The sequence below is a fragment of the Haemaphysalis longicornis genome, unplaced genomic scaffold, assembly GCF_048455015.1.
Source record: "Haemaphysalis longicornis isolate Haplotype H1 unplaced genomic scaffold, Haemaphysalis longicornis Haplotype H1 scaffold_13, whole genome shotgun sequence".
In the NCBI taxonomy this organism is placed as follows: Eukaryota; Metazoa; Arthropoda; class Arachnida; order Ixodida; family Ixodidae; genus Haemaphysalis; species Haemaphysalis longicornis.
In genome coordinates this window covers 50,772,517-50,785,803 of record NW_027526233.1, presented here as the reverse complement: position 1 = coordinate 50,785,803, position 13,287 = coordinate 50,772,517, and the positions used below count along the sequence as shown (strand labels likewise).

The following is a 13,287-nucleotide window of genomic DNA, read 5'->3' as shown; positions in this document are numbered from 1 at the left end:
ATTATACTCCAAGCTTATTAAACTATTGGCGAATACATTGGCGAATACACAACTTCTTTCTTATTCATATTTTGAATGTTTAGGCAAAAACTGATTTTGTTAATTTGCTAATCTGCTCTTGTTGGAAAGGGCATCGAATAATCGGCATTTTGAGCTGATGCAGAATGCGCCTCATCAATGCGTTTACACAAAAATGTTTTGTTAGACTCCAAAAATTGGTGGACTTTCTGCGGTAAAAAGAAAGTTACCATCCTGTCTGCGTGCCATATTTTGAAGTCTTTCCTTGGCAGATATCACCGTTAACGCCACAAGTAGTGTACTTAGCGAGCATCGCAATGCATACGGCAGCTTCTGGATGTTCGGACCGCCTCGAGCGTTTTAGTGTTGGGGACAGGTTTCAGTATTGGGAAGCATCGTTTCGTTCACAGAAAAAGAATTACCTTTTAACTCTAGCTTTAATCGGCTACCATGAGACAAATTCAACCAAGATATTTTTTGTGGAAAACTGTTAATAAAGACCACTGTTTTTCTAGTGGTTCATTTTATTCATGACTACGTCGGCTGAAGGTGTTGAAATCGCGACTGTGTGAGATATTTTTATGAGTTGAATGAAGGAGCTTTAACCTAATTGCTTGTAGTATTAGCATGACAGGGCCGATCTGGAAAACCCTTTTGTGAGAAACGAGCGTTATCGCTGCCAAACTAGCGTAAAAAATTCAATAACTACCCACACATCAAGATATTCATTGATACCAGGGTCCGTATGGTAAATGTAGGAGGTATGTCACGGTGTCGCACTGGTGGTGTGGTTAACAAACCAGGTAGTTTTGAAGGTTGGTAGCTAGTACCTCACAGCATGCCTTTTTGTCTGCTTTTTATGGGTTTTTTTCGGAAGAATATTCGGAGGGAGAATATGAAGAAATCGATAGATGGTTTTTGAAGACTGGGAATGATTCCAAGAAATTTCAGCAATTTCGCTCACACAATTGTTTTTCTCAAAATTTTAAAACCATACAAACAAGCAACAGTGAGTTTTTCCAAAGCTCCTGCGAAGTGATTTCATTAGAAGTAATTACTGGTATACTTACCAGTGCTCTTCTGAAGGCTTTGACACCATTTTGATTCAGCAAAACAGGCCGCAGGACAGTGTATCCACCCCTCTTGCATCTAATGATAGAAACAGGTGAATATCACTGTGACATAGGAGGTAATAAGGGGGGGGACGGGGATCAACGAAAGGGTATAGAGGAGGCCATAAGGAAAAATCCCCACAGGGCTCCAGCTTCCCAAACGCAATGTGATAATTGCTACGTTTCTCATATTCTCACAGTGTATTAACTGTTGCTTTATTATCAGGGTCTCTACTTCCACACTACTTTCATTTAGCAATGTTAGAAGTGGAACTGGATCTCATGTTTATGAAAAACGCTTAATTGCTGTAAACAAACAGATGACAACGCCAGCACTGTTTCCACAGCAAGCAAGCAGTAACACATGCAGTAAATGGTCCATAAAGACTGAATACAGCTTTGTTTAGTTTGAAAGAACTAGCCTTTGGGTACTCACTCGGCTTTTTCTGAGCCGAAAATACATTATTTAGCCGGAAATCCGCAAGCAACACAGAATATTTTCGAATTTCTCACTGAGGCTTTAGCATGAGAGACTCGATATAAGATAGCACTAAAAAATGTCGACAGACAAGAGTCTTCTGCCGGCCCTGCTACATTAGAGTTGGCACGCTGGCGCTTCCCCACCACGTCCTCTTAGGTGTTGTCCTAGCGTTTTCTGGGCATGTGTTTGCTTCTAGAGTTAACGCTTCAGACTACTGCCCTGGTCGTTGAAGAGTGGTAAACGGCTTCTTCTTTTGTTGTGGCCCACAAAAATGATTAAAAATAACATCAGGTGTTCATTATGCATAGCAAAAGTTGCCGCAATTGAAGACAGAAGCCACACCGCGCATGGTGAGCTCTGTCTAGAACAACTTCGACCTATTCTGATTATTTTACTTAGATTTTGTTTACACGGTAGGCCATATTTGGCCCCTCGCACCAATTTGAGGCCTCCGAGAAGGCGTTGTTGCACTCTTGCCTTCAAGTTTCCGCTGTTCTATTGCTCCATTTGTCAATTTCTGCTCTTAAGGCTGACCAGTGCTCCTTTTTTTCTGTCCCTAATTTTACCCTCTCCCTGTCTCCTTTGCCTTTGTGCTGTAGAGAATAACTGGTTGGCATGTTTTAATTTTTGTTGGTTACATTGCTCACAAAACCGGAGGGTGAAAAAAAAATTTCCGAACTAGCGTTGGCCGTGCTCAGCTTTATTTTAGTGTAATATTGCCTTGAGGAAGCTCTGTCCGCTGATAAAATCTGTCTGAATATTCAAATCCTCGTTAGGGTTTCTACAGCTGTTGTATGAAAGTTTGGACAGGATTCCTTTACCTGCTTTATGTCTGTACATACCAAACACACACACGCCTACTTTATAGGAGACCAAATATCAGCTGCATCAGCCCAGAAAACAACAGTTAGTTTCGGGATGCCTGAATAAGGGATACGTTGCCTCGGTGATACAGCATTAGTAAGACAGACACAAAGTGGAAAGAAGAGTTGATCTGACATGAGTGACTTAGCACAAGAGAAATCATGTGTACGTTTGAGAGGAGACCGTTGGTGAAAGGGAATTCATGTGTCGAAATAGTTCTTTTAAGTGAAGAAAGGGGGCGGGGAGCGGGAGGCACTGGATAGTGACACCGCATGACTTCCGGTGAGGCTTTGGGAGACATAAGCAGGAAGACAAGTACGACAGTACATGACTAGTATGTTATCGCAGCATGACATGCACAGGCAGGGCGATATAAAACAATACATCCAAGAGCCCCGCTTGCAAGAATATCAGCCTAATGTTCTTCGTCCGCAGATGTCCACTTCCTAAGCCTCGTACTACCCTCAAGAACATTTATTGTTGCAACCATTGCTCTTGGACTTGTTAATTTTTTTTATCGCACTACCTGGGCGTGTAGTGATAAGAGCACTGGACTTCCTGTACCACTCATGTCCTTATTGTCTCCTAAAACATCACTCGAAGTACTGCAGCATCACAATCTAGCACCGTCCGACGCCCTTTCTGAAATGCAACAAAAGATATTGACAAATGGCTTCCCTTTCCCCAATTGGCTCCTCTGAAAACTACCTGCAGCAACACCTGGTCTGTAGTTTGCAAACTCGCTCTTGTCAAATCAACTTTCCTCTCACGCACTGCTTCTCTCTCGCCAACCGTCTTAGGCATGCCAAAGATAACCGGTGTTGCTCGGGTTGAGGCTGCTCCTCCAGATTTGTCTCCAGTTTTCTCCCTAACTTGTAATCTCCATCATGTCATATGTATGTGCATGTGTCGGTACATGACGGGCATCTCATGTAACGTAGAGGAAATATCAAAACTACAAATATTGTTCGGTTCTTGGCTAGACGAAGGCAGTAGTCAACCGGGACGAGCAGGCCATGTTTATTGGTCACCAAATGTTAGTCGAAGAAGACGGAAGGTTAGGCGCGGCTGCTTATAAGCGATAGCCGCAGCAAAGATCAGGGCAGATAGTGGCACTCCCTGAGCGGGCGCATGCGCGAGGACAGCGGTACAAATGACACAACATCCCTTTCCCAACACAAGGTTCATTGATCGATGCTATGGCTTGTAGCGTTCCGGGGGCTGTCTTTTCCGAGTGCTGGGTCGGAGCACTCTTTCGGAATCCTTGTCCCTCTCCATTTCTGATGCACAGGCTTCGGGATAGCAAAACCTGGCACGGAGTCCTGGTCTCCGGATGTGGAGCTACGGGAAGCGATTGGCTTCACCATAGCCGGCTGTAGGACCACGGTGTCCTCGGTCGAGGGCTCACTCGATGCAGGCTGGACCGCCTTGGTAACCGGGACCGGCATCAGTTCCCCTGGAGCAGCGGTGCTTGCGCCGCCCGGAGTCCCGAGTGCGATTTGTTGGTGTGCCATGGGATTCCAGCCGTCCGGAAGATCACATTCCGGGGCCTGATGGATCCTCGGGGCCTCCTGGAACATACATGGGCGTAAGTCATCGGCATGAACATAGCGCTCCTCTCCTCCCGTAGACACCACGCGTGCACTGGTGCTCACTCGCATGAGCACGGTTCCTTCGAGCCATCGGGCGTCACCCGGGCGCAAGCCTTTCACCAATACGCGGGAGCCTTGACTGAATTCTCTGCAGCCTCCTCGAGTTTGGTTCGCCGACTCCCTTATTTGTTCCAATTTTTCGGTCATTCTTGTCTTCATATCTGAATGCAACAGGCTCAACTGCGTCCGCGGCTTCCACGGCAAGAACCGCTGCGCTGGTGTTTCGTCTGTGGTAGCGGTTGGGGTGTTGCGGTACCTCAACAGGAACTGGTCAATGCGATGCTGGAGAGTATTTGTTTCCCCAGTCCGGTGCTCGTCGAGGACCTGTTTGAAGAGATCTCTTTTTATGGTTTGCACACACCGTTCAGGACTGCCGTTTGGTGCTGTATGATAAGGAGGCGACTTCACATGCCGAATGCCATTCCTGCTCAAAAACGTTGCAAACTGAGTTGACGTGAACTGCGGGCCATTGTCCGTAACCACTACTTCCGGCAAGCAGCGAACACACTACGCAGTTTTTCCACCGTCTTTTCACTGTTCGTCGTTTTCATCACAAACATTTCCACCCACTTTGAATGCGCGTCCACCAGCACGAGATACCACTGTTGATCCCGATACGCGAAGTCCAAATGCACTCTCTCCCCCCTTCGCGTCGGCCAGCCCCACGACAACAATGGGACGCTGGGTGCTGAGTTTCGCGCCAGTTGACACGTCACACACTCTTTCACTGCTCGTTCTATGTCTTGAGTTAACCTCGGCCACCACACGTCACTTCTAGACAACATTTTCATCCGCGTCATTCCCAGGCGGCCCTCACGCGCCGCGTTTACATGAATGCGACAAGTGGCGTATCGCATCGCCTCGCATCAATTTTCTAGCGCATCGCAACCATGTAAACTGGGCTAATGCGCTAGGAAAGCGCGTCGCATTAATGCGCCAGACAGGGGTGGATTGAGACGCGTAAGTCGACTTTCGAAGTGCATGTAAATGCGAGCGCATCGCATTAGGAATTATGCCGACAAGAAAAGTAAGCCCTGCCAACCCAGCTTTGTACTTAAAAACGTCTAAATCGAGTGTAAGACGCCGGAAAATGCAAGTCGTGAAAAAAGAACAAGAACTAGCCATGCCGGAAGCTTTGGAAGCGCCAGGAACGCTACTTTATCTTCGATGTGCGACACCGCACGGCGCCACCATCGCACCAGGGGTAATGCGGTACATGTAAACGCTAGCGCATCGCATTACTCGTGATGCGCTTGGAAATGCGACGCGCTCCTATCGCATTCTGTCGCATTCATGTAAACGTGGCTACGCAGCATTGATAACACATTTTCACGAAGCGCAATAGGCACTATAACGCGATTTCCCCAGGATACACAATCCTGGTCAACAGACAGTTTCCTACGCCGTACAAAATAAGGGGCTATTGTATCGTCTGGTACATGCGAATGCCAGCAGTTTTGAGTGTAAAACAGAACTTTCAATAGGACCTTGTCCCTTTTAGTTTCCATTCTAATCTCTTTTGCAGACAGTGGGGTTTCATCGAGCACAGAACAAAAGTTTACGTCTTCCGAATCGGGTGCTTGGCTCGACAACTGCAAAGGCCAACGCGACAGTGCGTCAGCATTTGCAATCTCGCTAGCCTTGCCATAAACCCAGCGGTAGTTATAGGCTGCAAGAAGCAAACCCCACCGCTGAACACGCGCTGCTGCCATTGCGGGAACTGGCTTATCATGCGCGAGCAGGCCCAGCATTGGCTGGTGATCAGAGTATATGCCAAATGATCGACCAAACAAGTATTTGTGAAATCTGAAGTCGATGGTTGGACGGCATACCGTCTGGTCAGGTAGCATACTTCAAAACAAGAAACACAGGTCACTGACCAAGTCAAAAACAAATTGACGTTTCGGGAGCGCTACGGCTCCCTTGTTCACAATGAAAACGGCCACTGGAAGACGCCGAATTATATAGCCCCCAGTAATCTTGTGAGAGATTTGGCGTAGTCAGGATTCATGCAGCCGTCCGTCCTGTTGATTGTGTGCGGAGTTGTCTGAATAATCAAGGACTCTAGATTCAGGCGTGCAGATATGTTGCGTTCTTTTGTCAGTATTTTGGAATGTTCCCAGTTTATCGCATGTTGAGTATTCGCCACGTGTTCCGCAATGGCGTTGGAGACCACGTTTTTCTTTCGCACGTCGTACTGGTGCTGCTTTATGCGTTTGCAAAAATTACCGGATTCGCCTGTGTATACCGCTGGGCACTCGGCGCCAGCGATCCGATAAACAAAACCAGGAAATTTGCAACGCGGAAGGCTGTCTTTCACATTCACCAGCTCATTGCGCAACTTGCTCGTAGGTGCGTGCGCCAGTTGCAAATTGTGCTTTCGGAAAACACGTGCCAGGGTCTCACTGATCCCAGGTACATATGGCACCACGGCGCGTTTTGGCTTCTCTGTGTTCTGGCTTGTTACATTTTCCTCGAGTAGAGGGCGCTCCGGAACCATTCTTCTCTGCGTGTTTCTCACGAACGAGAGCACGTAGCCGTTCTTGTTTAGGTCCTTTTCCATTGTTGCCAATTCCTTCTGGAGCACAATTTCATCGGTGGAGGTTCGTCTGTCCGAATTGTTAATGCCATTACAACTGACCGCTTGTGACTGATAGGGTGTGAAGACTTCAAGTCCAGGTACCTTCCAGAATGGGTGGGTTTACGGTAAACACGGAAAGTAAGGCCTTCACCGCTACGAGAAACGATGGCGTCCAAAAAAGGAAGTGAGCCACTGGCCTCCTCTTCAACAGTAAACTGAATTGAAGGCTCCACAACGTTAAGGTGCTCCAAGAATCGTTGAACGTGCCTCCGGTCCAGGACGCAGAAGCAGTCATCCACATACCTGAGAAACAGTTTTGGTCGTGGCTGGAAATCATCCAATGCCTTGGATTCTATGGCCTCCATTGCGAGGTTTGCCGTCGTCACGGTTATTGAGGCCCCCATCGCTGTCCCGAAAGTCTGCAGGTAGAATTCACCGTTGTAGCTAAAGTAAGTGTTTCTCAGGCAGAAAGAAGCAGATGGCATAGTTCCGTCACGTCATAAGGGGTCCCTTTTCCTAGCGATGGATCCTCGCTTAGACGTTGCCTGCAAGTTTCAATTGCCAGTTCTACAGGAACGCTTGTGAAAAGGGAGCAAACGTCAAACGACACGATGATATCATTGTCCTCTAGAGTGACAGCCTTCGCTTTTGTAATAAAGTCCGATGTGTTCTTGATGTAGGTCGCCGTCTTCCCGACCAGTGGCGCTACGATTTCGTGCAGGTACTTTGACAGAGAGCAAAGAGGACACCTCGTAAAATCGACTATTGGGCGGAGCGGCATGTCTGGTGTGTGAACTTTCGGCAACCCGTAAATGGCTGGAGCTGATCCGCTGGTACAAATCAGCCTGAAGTACAGGCGCTTGTATGATGGCGGTAATCCCTTGAAAACTTATGCCAGCAATTTTTGCAAGTGCGCCTGCACTCTAGACGTGGGGTCCTTCGCAAGCCGGCTATAAGCGTCTTCATCGTGCAAGAGGCTCACTATTTTGTTGTGGTACGCTGACCGGTCAAGGATGACGGTCACGTGGCCTTTGTCGGCAGGCAGGACAGCCATGTCGTCGTTGGAACGTAGGCTATGGATGGCTTTGCACTCATCTTCTGAGAGGGGCTTGCGAAATGTGTGAGAGAGCACACCTATGGCTTTCGTCCCAACCTCATCTTGAAGGTCCTGATCCAGCAAACGTACAGCTCCTTCCACAGCTCACGCGACGTTGCGTATGTCAGGTGGCTTCCCCTGGTTAAAATTGAGACCACGGCTGAGCAGTTTCTCTTCGGCTGAAGACAGGACGTAGGAAGAAAGGTTTCGGGTTTCGAACAATGCAGTTGCCCGGTCATTGTCCTTCGTGGCTAGTAGCGCCTGCAGCTTCCTTTCTTGGGTCTTCGTATGCTGATCTTCTCTCAGACGCATTTCGTGGTTCGCAACGCTTGCGAAGGCGTCGGGGGCGATGAATTCCATCTGTCGCTTTGCGAAGAATAAATCCGTCTCCAGGCGCTTTATGGTTAGCTTGCACTCTTCGATGCGTGCTTGGAGAAGGTGACGTTCCGCTTTCGCAACAACGTGATGCCCAAAACGTGTTTTGACGGGTCTTTTGAGCCGCAAGGATCGAGGAAATAATTGGTTGTTCTTGCAGGCCAAGTTGAAACGCAGGTGCGTCGAAAATGCTGCCAATCGTCTGGAGGTGCTTATGAATCGGTGGATTCCAGTGACGGCCCTTTGACCATATTGGTGGCGTAAGCTGGTGAAGTCGATGGTTGGACGGCATACCGTGTGGTCAGGTAGCATACTTCAAAACAAGGAACACAGGTCACTGACCAAGCCACAAACAAATTGACGTTTCGGGAGCGCTACGGCTCCCTTGTTCACAATGAAAACGGCCACTGGAAGACGCCGAATTATATAGCCCCCCGTAATCTTTTGAGAGATTTGACGTAGTCAGGATTCATGCAGCCGTCCGTCCTGTTGATTGTGTACGGAGTTTTCAGAATAGTCAAGGACTCTAGATTGAGGCGTGCAGATATGTTGCGTTCTGTTGTCAGTATCTTGGAATGTTCCCAGTTTATCGCATGTTGAGTATTCGCCACGTGTTCCGCAATGGCGTTGGAGACCACGTTTTTCTTTCGCACGTCGTACTGGTGCTGCTTTATGCGTTTGCAAAAATTACCGGATTCGCCTTTGTATACCGCTGGGCATTCGGCGCAAGCAATCCGATAAACAACACCAGAAAATGTGCAACGCGGAAGGCTGTCTATCACATTCACCAGCTCATTGCGGAACTTGCTCGTAGGTGCGTGCGCCAGTTGCAAATTGTGCTTTCGGAAAACACGTGCCAGGGCCTCACTGATCCCAGGTACATATGGCACCACGGCGCGTTTTGGCTTCTCTGTGTTCTGGCTTGTTACATTTTCCTCGAGTAGAGGGCGCTCCGGAACCATTCCTCTCTGCGTGTTTCTCAGGAAAGAAATCGGGTAGCCGTTCTTCTTTAGGTCCTTTTCAATTGTTGCCAATTCCTGCTGGAGCACAACTTCATCGGAGCAGGTTCGTGTGGCCCGATTTGTCAATGCCATGACAACTGACCGCTTGTGACTGATAGGGTGTGCAGACTTGAGGTCCAGGTACCTTCCAGAATGGGTCGGTTTCCGGTAAACACGGAAAGTAAGGCCTTCACCGCTACGAGAAACGATGGCGTCCAAAAAAGGAAGTGCGCCACTGGCCTCCTCTTCAACAGTAAACTTAATTGAAGGCTCCACGCCGTTAAGGTGCTCCAGGAATCGTTGAACGTGCCTCCGATCCAGGACGCAGAAGCAGTCATCCACATACCTGAGAAACAGTTTTGGTCGTGGCTGGAAATTATCCAATTATCAGGGTCTCTACTTCCACACTACTTTCATTTAGCAATGTTAGAAGTGGAACTGCATCACATGTTTATGAAAAACGCTTAATTGCTGTCCAATCCTTCCAATCCAATTATTGAATGCCTTCCAAGGCATTTGGATAATTTCCAGCCACGATCAAAACTGTTTCTCAGGTATGTGGATGACTGCTTCTGCGTCCTGGACCGGAGGCACGTTCAATGATTCCTGGAGCACCTTAACGGCGTGGAGCCTTGAAATAAATTTACTGTTGAAGAGGAGGCCAGTGGCTCACTTCCTTTTTTGGACGCCATCGTTTCTCGTAGCGGTGAAGGCCTTACTTTCCGTGTTTACCGGAAACCGACCCATTCTGGAAAGTACCTGGACTTCAAGTCTGCACACCCTATCAGTCACAAGCGGTCAGTTGTCATGGCATTAACAAATCGGGCCAGACGAAGCTGCTCCGATGAAGGTGTGCTCCAGCAGGAATTGGCAACAATCGAAAAGGACCTAAAGAAGAACTGCTACCCGCATTCGTTCGTGAGAAAGAGCAGGGAAGAATGGTTCCGGAGCGCCCTCTACTCGAGGAAAATGTAACAAGCCAGAACACAGAGAAGCCAAAACGCGCCGTGGTGCCATATGTACCTGGGATCAGTGAGGCCCTGGCACGTGTTTTGCGAAAGCACAATTTGCAACTGGCGCACGCACCTACGAGCAAGTTGCGCAATGAGCTCGTGAATGTGAAAGACAGCCTTCCGCGTTGCAAATTTCCTGGTGTTGTTTATCGGATCGCTTGCGCCGAATGCCCAGCGGTATACATTGGCGAATCCGGTAATTTTTGGAAACGCATAAAGCAGCACCAGTACGACGTGCGAAAGAAAAACGTGGTCTCCAGCGCCATTGCGGAACACGTGCCGAATACTCAACATGCGATAAACTGGGAACATTCCAAGATACTGACAGCAGAACGCAACATATCTGCACGCCTGAATCTAGAGTCCTTGATTATTCAGACAACTCCGCACACAATCAACAGAATGGACGGCTGCATGAATCCTGACTACGCCAAATCTCTCAAAACATTACTGGGGGCTATATAATTCGGCGTCTTCCAGTGGCCGCTTTCATTGTGAACAAGGGAACCGTAGCACTCCCGAAACGTCAATTTGTTTGTGACTTGGTCAGTGACCTGTGTTTCTTGTTTTGGAGATTTGTGAAATCTGCGCTACCCTAACACCACGAACACTACTGCCAATGCCTCTTTTTCGATGTGCGCGTACGCCTGCTCGGATTTACTGAGAATCCTCGACGCAAAGGCTATCGGCCTTTCCACTGGGCCTTCCTTGTAGAACCGTATAGCTCCCAATCCGTAGGCTGACGGGTCACAGACGAGGCGAAGATCCTTCGATGGGTCGTAGTGTGGTAATACCGTATTTTGAGTAAGCCATCCCTTGCTTGTTTGGAACGTTCGCAGGGCCTCACTTGTCCATTTCCACTTTGCGTTATCTCTGAATAGGTCGTAGAGTGGTTTTAGTTCCGCTGATAGGTTGGGAACGAATTTGCCGTAGAAATTCAACAGCCCCAGATGCACCCTGAGTTCCTTTTTATTCTTTGGGGCTGGCGATTCCTTGATTGCTACCAATTTTACGTCCGAAAACCTAATTCCGTTCCCGTCTATCACGTGGCCAAAGTAGGTCAGTGACGTATCAAATAACTTGCATTTTTCTTTTGATCCGCCGCAACGGAAACAGTCAGGTTTTTCGGTGGGGTGTTCCGCTCCGTCTGCCGCTGCTGCTGGCTTGGCTGGAGCTCTAGCTGCGGGCTTGGCCCGGTACGTGTGGCGTACATCATGCAATTCCTCCGGTTGCCTCGTAACTGCATGAAACTTTCTAGTCTCGGCCCGAGCTAGTTCAACACTTTTGGCAATGTCGCACGCTGTGGGAAAGGTCAATGTGCTCTTCTTGAGAAGTTCCGCTTGGGTCGGTTGGTCTTTTAACACGGCCACAAAACGGTCCCGCAGCGCTTCTTCCAGAAAGGGCCCAAATTCGCACGAATGACCACAGCCTTTTTAATTCCACGGAGAATGCAGCCACACTCTCAACTTCATGCTGGGACCAGCGATTAAACCTGAACCGTTCCGCAATCACCATCCTCTTGGGGGCGTAATGCGCCTTAAGAACTGTGACGAGCTTTCTGTATTCCTTCTCCTCAGGCTTTGCTGGGGCGAGCAGGTTTTTTAACGTGTGTTAAGTCTTCTTGCCCATGACGGTCACGAATGTCGAGACTTTCAAATCATCGCTACCTGCACGGCGCGGACGTAGTGTTCAAACCGCTCCACGTATGTTTAGAAGTCCTCGTCCTCGTCTTCGTCGAATCGCTTAAACTGGCCAAGCGAAGCCATGCCGCTGCATCGACCCGGCTGCCTCCATTCACGGCGATCCCATCCTCGTCCCCACTGTTGTATTCTTGACTAGACAACGGCAGTAGTCAACCGGGACGAGCAGACCATGTTTATTGGTCGCCAGATGTTAGTCGAAGAAGACGGAAGGTTAGCGCGGCTGCTGATAAGCGATAGCCACAGCAGGGAACAGGGCAGGTAGTGGCACTCCCTGCGCGGGCGCATGCGCAAGAACCGTCGTACAAATGCACAAAGATTGTATTTTTTAGAAAAAAATAATTAAAATCACAAAAGGTGGATTTACTCTCTCGTGCCTGATCAGTAAAAAAATTTCGTAAAGTTAGCTTTGTAACTGACGATGACAGCGGACAATGCTGTTTAGTATCCCAAAATACAGTGGATATAAAAACACTGCACAAGTTTTTTCTATAAGAAAAAGTTGATCACATCTGAATGAAATACAAAGCATGCAGCTACAGTGGTACACTCATTCATACGCATTTGCTTATAACAATCGGTTGTAAATGTTTGGAATTTTATCCAAAGCATAGTGAAGTAAATTACCCGAAATGCTTTCTTGCAAACTGCTGCATTACGTGTTCCTAGTCCGCCTCAAAACTTCAGTCTTAAAAGGTTAATTAGTTTTATACCATTTTAGATGCATAATTTACACATGATAGCTTATGCTAGAAAATAATTGTCATGTAGCTGAAAAATTTCACATTAGGGTCATTCCACGTGAAACGTCCCAGCCCAAAAATCGACCACAGCCAAATTCATTGACATTTTTTTTTCAATGTCTGAGGGCCCCTTAAAATTTCTGCAAACGCGCAAAATGTGGTCGTAGAAAAATTTTAAATACAGAGTGAAACTATGCAGAATGGCGAATATTTTAGAACACTCCGCTTGCGTTGTCTTTAATGTGGCCGTGTAAGAATTTTTGGTATTGTATTAGCGAAATAAAAATGCAAAAAAAGGGGTGTTTTCAGAAATATTTCACAAAGGCACCACAAAAACTTGGGCTGCAATATTCTCAGCGTGCGTTGATATGGTACTTCAGTGTCTACTAACAATAATATAATTCAATAAAGAGCGTACAGTTTAGGCAAACCGTTTACAACGATGCAACAAAATACGTTTTTCCCAAAATTGAGACATATAAAAGCACCAAGGCCCTCGAGTTGAAATTACATGAGATGGCTCATTTACGCATCCGCACTTCAGATTTCTGTTTAGACAATTTCTTTCGAGTAAATTTTCTTTGACACGAGAAAAAAGATTTAAATTTCACAATGTGCCACACTTGTGTCCTCTATGAAACAGTTACTCCA

General features: G+C 47.6%; 1 pseudogene; it reads right to left on the bottom strand.

The window, feature by feature from the left end:
* Window positions 1-5,685: 5,685 nt before the first annotated feature.
* On the bottom strand, window positions 5,686-11,959 carry LOC144163827 (uncharacterized; annotated as a pseudogene).
* Window positions 11,960-13,287: the final 1,328 nt, after the last annotated feature.